The sequence below is a fragment of the Euprymna scolopes genome, chromosome 21 (genome assembly GCF_053919585.1).
Source record: "Euprymna scolopes isolate OS-2025 chromosome 21, ASM5391958v1, whole genome shotgun sequence".
NCBI classification, from domain to species: Eukaryota; Metazoa; Mollusca; class Cephalopoda; order Sepiida; family Sepiolidae; genus Euprymna; species Euprymna scolopes.
The window spans coordinates 18,116,175-18,123,674 of NC_136502.1; the positions used below are offsets into that span (position 1 = coordinate 18,116,175).

Genomic DNA, 7,500 nt, shown 5'->3' on the forward strand with positions numbered 1-7,500 from the left:
ATAAACAGACATTTTTCTTTTTAATTTTACAGAGGAGTTACCATTTATCAAGGCCCGGAGGTCATTCGAGTATATGGGTTAATGAGTGTAAGATGGTCAGTGAGACAACAGTTAAGTAATCATTTTTGGTGGGAATTAAGTAGAATTTGATTATTTAAGGATGCGAGATATTAAGAACTTGTTTGCATTAAACTTGAAGACAATCATGTGGTAGTCAGCTGAGTAGCAGGACAGTGGAATAGAGTTCCACAGGTAGACAGATTTGTTGTAAGTTCCATTTCAGGTTTGCGGTAAAGGTCAGTTCCAGAAGCTTGTCAAAGCAGGGTGCTTCTTTGAGATGAGAGCCATTCATATCAGTTGTGGCCAAGTCTGGATCAGAGCGTTGGTGGTGAAAAGATAGAAATGTGGTTTTGGATGCATTGAAATTAACTAACTACCTTTTGTCCCATTGTACCAAGGTCGGAGGAGAGAGACTTAGAAAGATCTTGGTTGTTGCTGGCCTTTTAAGTGTTACCATAGATGGTAGTGTCATCTGCATATATGTTGATGAATGAGCTTAGAATGTGATTCAGGAGATCATTGATGAAGATAAGGAAGATAGATGGGCTCAGGATAGATCCTTCAGGCACACCAGCATTGATACTTAGAACTTCTGTCCATCGACGACTACTTGTCAGGGAAGAAGGATTCGATGGTTGAGAGCACATTTCCAGATATTTCATAGCTGGAGATCTGGCGCACCTACACTATCAGAACGAAATTTCAAAAATTGTAATACTGAATTTCATATGAAAACAATGGTATCTACATATTCCTCATATTTTTAAGATAATTATATTAAAAAATTACAAAAATCGATAAGGTAGAAAATTAGTTATTAAAAAAATAAAAAATAGAATTTGATCATATATGCTTATGTAAGACAGGACGGTTCAAAAGGAGAAGTTTCTATTTCGATTTATTTTATAAAAACAAGATGACCGCAATTTTTCACCTGCCAACACGATTAAAGTGGGGTTTTTTAATATTTCAGAAATATTCCGGTAATTTCGACTGCATAATTTGGAAGCTAACATTGTAATTTATTAGAACTGGCAAAAAACAAATCAGTATAAACTATTGGATTTTATCTGAAAACTCCATTTATCGACTACAAAATTTCGTTCTGATAGTGCAGAAGCGCTGGAGATCTTGTGAAGTACACCTTTATGCTAAACACTGTCAAATGCCTTTGATATGTTGAGCACTATTGCTCTAGAGAGGAATCTTCTGTCAATAGATTCACTGATCCTATGTGAAATTACAGGCAGTACATCAGCTGTAGATTTCTCAGGACAGAAACCATATTGTTTGTCGCTGAGTAGGGTTTTTTTTTTCTGAGGTGGTTGACAATTAATTTATTTAGTATAGATTCAAGCAGCTTACTTATGCGCAGGAGACTAATTGGTTTGTATTGAGATGCTGAAGATCGATCGCCAGTATTTTTAAATACTGGGCAGACTAACAACGTTTTCCAAGGTGTTGGGAACTATTTCTCCTTTAAGCATCGATTGAACAGTTTTGCAAAAATGGGTGCTAGTTCCAGTTATAGTTTTTTGAGTACTATGACTGGAATTTGCTTTGTTAGCGAGCTTTTGATCAGCATGGTAATATCATGAACAGATAAAAACAAAATTTATAGTATAAGAGATAAGAGTTTGGTCATCACCTCAAATATAGCAAAGTTAAACACAAACTTATTAAATTATCCTACTTTACAGTACAAACTATAAGTCAAAATACAAAAATAAATTATAAAAATAAGACAAGAACTCTCCAAGCTAGTACCCATTCAACTACTCATGCTTCAAGTAACATTTATAATAAGAAAGATGATAATAATTTTAACCAAAATAACAACAATAATATATATACTGCCATGTAGCAAGTACGTTTAATAATAATAACATTAACAACAGTGATACTATAACCACAAATAATACAAATAACAACAAACATGTGATTAATACCAACATAAGTGTGCTTATTTAGGATTAACATCTAAATTCAAGCAAATCATATCAGCACAAAGATCTCAAAACAACTATCTCTATATCAAAACATATTTGGGTTATTAAGAAAAAAAGGATTCCATAGACTATAGAAGAGTCAATTAATAAAAAAAAATTATCATTATCCCAAATCAAAAACATGTAATCTATGTTTAAGTAAAGCATTGGCCACCGTGAAGAATAAGGCTATTATTTTTTTAAAGTTTTTTAGTTTAATAAACTGTTATACATGATTTTTATCGATTTTATAAAAGCTTTCGATAATATCAAATTAGGCTAAATTTGGTCAATTTTAAACAAAACCCCTCTCAACAAAAACTATATTAATCTTCTAAAATCACTTTATGAGGATCACATGCTTCTAAAAAAAAAATGACCTTGGGTTTCAAAAAGAGCGTTAAGTTAAGAGATACGCTTTCAGCAATCCTGTTCTGTGTTGCACTAGCTGCTGTTATGCTTAAGACTGAGGAAACTTTCCAATGTGTTTTTTCTATAGGTGGACAAATCCTCTCCAACGTCTCCTACGCTGATGACATCGCTCTTATTTATGAATGCACACATAAACTTCAAATTTTTGTTCATGTATTAGCAAAGAATGCAAAGGAAATAGGATTAGAAATAAACCTCGAGAAAACAGAATATATGTCTACAGCTAAATCACAGTTTAAACTAAACATGACTATTCACAGTAAATCTATCAAACAGGTCACCCAATTCATTTATTTAGGACATAAACTGACTTACTCCAGTGATTACGAGACGATATAGAAACACAGAATCGGCTGGGTTGGGCGGCTTTCCAAAAACACAACACCATTCGAAAATAAAATAAAAAAAATAGTGCGGATAACTGCCGATAACTGTTAAATTAAGTTTATATTTGATTTATGTCCTTCCAGTTGTTTTATATAGCCTTGATTGTATCAAACAACTAACCACTCGCATTGAGGTGCTTCAAAATCACGTAATGCGTTTCATTATAGGACATCGCCTGCTCGAAAAAAAATAAATATCAACCGTCGGTCAGACTACTTCCCTACCCCGTCTATTTGATAAAATGAAAAGTAACACCCTCATACTTTTTGGCCATGTCAAACGACCAACCACTGACCTGACAAAGTTATGTTTTGAGTATGTTAGAAGACAAAAGAGGCAGAGAAAAGCCAAAGGAGAAGGTGGGGGGAAAATGAATTTGATTGCACCATCCATCAGGACAACTTGTCCTGGATCGGAAGGAATGGCGAAAAATATAACACGTGGGTCCGCAATCCGCATTAAGTGGAAGATGCGACTCATGATGATATATATATATATTTTTCAGCTTTATCTAAAATCTTTTAAAATCAATCATTGGTTTATATTTAATAATTCTATTTTTTAACTTAATTCGTTTGTATTGTCATGGCCTTAATAATTTCCCTGTTTGTTGATTCTTCTATTATTCCATTTCGTTTTCTTTTGTATTTTCTGGACAGTTTTTTTTTTTTTTTTTTTTTTTCAAATCTCTTTCCTTCTCTTATTGTTATTTATTTTCATTGCCATTTTTTTCTTGTATCTTTTAATCTTTTATTCGTATTTTGTTTTCTATTCTTTTTATTCACTTTTATTTAAACTAAATTTTAACATCCAACTATTTTGCTTATTTATTCTCTTTTTCTACCAATTTAATCGCTTCTGTCGTTCTAATTTTCTTCTTCCATTTTTTGTTTTTGTATTGACAAAGTGTCTCAATTTCTTTTCTAATATTTTCCAATGTTTAACATGAATTACTTTTCTTTATTCTTTCTACTTCAAATATTGTGTTTAAGTTTTACTAGCGGGACCTGTAGAAATTCCACAGGGGACTGATTCATATGTAATATATTGATGTTGGCATTCTGTAGATATTCAGCGTAAATGGAGACGTTCTGATATTATTGTAGCTATTTTGTTAAAACTGCAAAAGTATTTATCCAAGCTAGCAGGGATGTCCGGCGTAGCCAGGTCATAAAATATGCTTAAATATGATATTTTCATTCTTGCAGATTTCGTATATATTATCATAGAGTTAATGTTCTATCGACTTTTATTAATTATAAAGTTACGATTTCAAAAATAAAAAATATATCTATATGACTTAGGTTCATCAACTTGAATCGAAACCGAAACCAAAACTTATGAAGAATTCTTGATGAAATCATTTATAAAAAAAAAAAAATAGATTACTAAGGTCCCATCAGCTAAAATCGAAACCGAAATTAAGATTTATGAAGAATTCTTGATAAAATTATTTTTAAAAAATAGATTATTGGAGTGCCATTAGCTATAATCGAAACCGAAACCAAAACTTATAAGGAATTCTTGGTAAAATTATTTATAAAAAAAAAATAGATGACTTAAGTACCATCAGCTATAATTAAAACCGAAACCAAAATTACGAAGAATTCTCAGTAAAATTATTTATAAAAAAATTAAATGACTGGAGTGCAATCAGCTATAATCGAAACCGAAACCAAAATTATGAAGAATTCTTGATAAAATTATTTATTACAAGAAATGGAAGTATATAACTATTAAACGATCCAGATGTAAGTGTGACACAGACGCTATCATATTAATATATATATTCCCTTATCCCAATTATTGTTTATTCATTTTTGTTTAGGAAGTATTTCTATTCGTTATTTGCCTAATTTTATAACAAAACCGCCGCGACAGATTCGATCAGTATTTATCATATGTTAAATAGCAGATCTTACCGGTTTGAGCGCAAAAAAGAAAAAAATAATTAAAAAAAAAAGAATAAAAGAAATTACCTGCATTAGCGAGGCGCGAACGTATGATGGCAAAAGGAAACTGAGATATAGGGAAAACAAAGAAACCTCTTAATCGATCAGGCCATAGCGAAAGTGAGATATTTGAAAGTATGAGATAACAGTATTTCTACCTAAACGCGTGAATAAAATGAGATTAAATCTCTCTCCCTCTCTCTCTCTCTCTCTCTCTCTCTTCTTTCCTTCCTTCCTTCCTTCCTTCCTTCCTTCATGATTATCGTTTATTATGGCTTCTCTGTAACCCTATATCGAGCAAAAGGGAATAAAACGGGTGATTCACAAGTAAATAATTAAATAATATAGTTAAGAGTTTAAACTAAAAAATAATTTATTTTATTTTAAAAATAAAACTTTGTCGCAAATAAACAGAAATCAGAACTTTCCATTGTTATTTCAGATTTTGAACGTCCGGTTCCAAATACAAGTATCAAATAAATACATCAGTCCCTTTTCGTGTTCGTGCCATCAAGAACCATTGTTTCAATTTGTGTGGTCGCCTTTTGAGTATTGTAATTCGTTACCGGATTTTAGCTAAGCAGTATCTAATGTAACTTAAAATACGATTTAACATGAACATTTAACTATAAATTGTGACGATAGCATAAAATTTGTATAAAATTAAAATGTAGAATGCCAAACTTGTCTTCAATGTTTCCTTACAAAAAAGTAAAGAAAAAACATAACACTGGGAAAAACTTATAATTGTATAACAAAATGTCAAGATGGTATTTTGAATTGTTACAATCCGTTTCAACGATTCAAGAAAAAATAAGGAGGGGATGAAATCATGAATATAAAAAAGTATATCCTAAAAGTTATGATATAATAAAATAAAACCAGTAGAGATAAGAATCTGTTTATTGTTTATTTATAATATTCGTAATTCGAGAATTTTTTTTTTTTTGTTGTTGTTTATTTGTGAGGAGTTCTATTTTTTGTTTATATGTGTAAATGTTTTCTGATTGTCGCTTGTTAAGGATTAAAACGAAATAATTTAATTTTTAAACAAAAAAAGTCAATTTGGTATACCTTTTCGGTATTTTTTTTTTTTTTTTTTACAGAAGTCCAACCTCAGTTCACATTTGAAATGCCGACTTTTATAGGTTTTCGTGTATGCATACAATGAATAAACACCTCAACCTCCCCATGTTAATAACGGCTTTCGGAATAGACACCCCCAACCTCCCAACCTCGCAATGTTAAGAACGGCTTTCTGAATAGACACATTCCACTTTGTCAGCATACCCGAAAACCTATAAAAGTTGACGTGTCGAATGTGAACCATGAGTTGGACATAATGTAAAAATGTACCGAATTTAAAACGGAACGAAATTTCATTTGACATATTTATATTCCAAAGGACAGTTTGAATAATTTTTCAGTTGCGTTTATGCTGTATTTCTGCAATTTTGAATAATTTCATAATTATGAATGAATTCGCGTGTACTTTAAAAAAAAGTACAGTAAAACACCAGGAAGGTGGACCCTGCACACATGCATGTTTTGCATAACGACGCTCCCTTGTGATAGAAGTACGCAGGTACAGTTTCGTGTGTTTTATTTACTCATTTTTTAACTTAAATAATTTTTCTTTAACTGAAATAAATTTATCTCATTTTCTGTAATTTTTTCCGTACGTTTTACGATAATCTTTTTATTGAATTGTTAGGTTTGTTTTCTTTCATTTTTTCGAGCACATTGATTTTTTACGCACCGTTCACCAGTTTTAATTTATTTAATCACAAAGTAAACAATTTAATTTAAATATTATTACAATAAATTAAAGTTTTTAGAACAAAATTTAGAACAAATTGTCAGAAAATACTCAATATTTGTAAAAATAAACTTTAACAAAAGACTCAAAGAACAAAGTTTGTTTTCTTTCATTTTTTTAGGGCGCGCGCTGAGTTTTTTTAAGAAAATAAATATTTTCAAATGCTCAACAAAAATATTTATTTCAATAAAAATAAAATAGACACGCACGAAAAAATGAAAGAAAATGAACTAAATTTAGGTTAAAGAAAATGTATTGGTTTGGACAATGTGGAAATAAATGAAATTAACATTAAAATAAACACGCGTGTGTAAGAGGTGGTTTCAATTATGCTGGAAGAAAATGCCAAATTTATTTTATTTTAAATTAAAAAAAAACACGCATGAAAAAAATGTAAGGAAATAAACTAAATTTATTTAAGTTAAAGAAAATTTATTGGTTTGGACAATTTTGAAATAAATAAAATTAACATAAAACAAAAAAAACATGCATGCAAACACGTGTGTATGTACATAAACAAAAACAAACTCACATGAACGTGGGTGTGTAAACTCAAGCACAAGTATGTGGAAGTTTATGCGGCATATTAGTTTAATGAGACACACAAACATTTTTTTAAGTATAAATACATGTGTACTGTGTTGTCGGTGTGTTTAATGCGATAAGTAAGAAGCCAGAATGTTTCTCTTTCATCTGTAAGTAAATCAGAAGCATCCTTCCTGATCTATATCAATGATCTCCCAAAACACATACTTAAATCATTCGTTGACATCTATGCTGATGACACGACCATCTATGGCAACACATCAAAGGCCGTAAATGAGAAAGTTCTTTCTAATTCTCTCTCCTCTGATCTTGAGCG

The 7,500-nt window shown here is 30.8% G+C and overlaps 1 protein-coding gene across 1 annotated transcript in view; it reads left to right on the plus strand.

Annotated features, from left to right (window-relative positions):
• LOC145242037 (protocadherin beta-15-like) overlaps nucleotides 1–7,500 on the plus strand; it is a 79,681-nt gene that overhangs the window by 32,638 nt on the left and 39,543 nt on the right. The window lies entirely within an intron of this gene.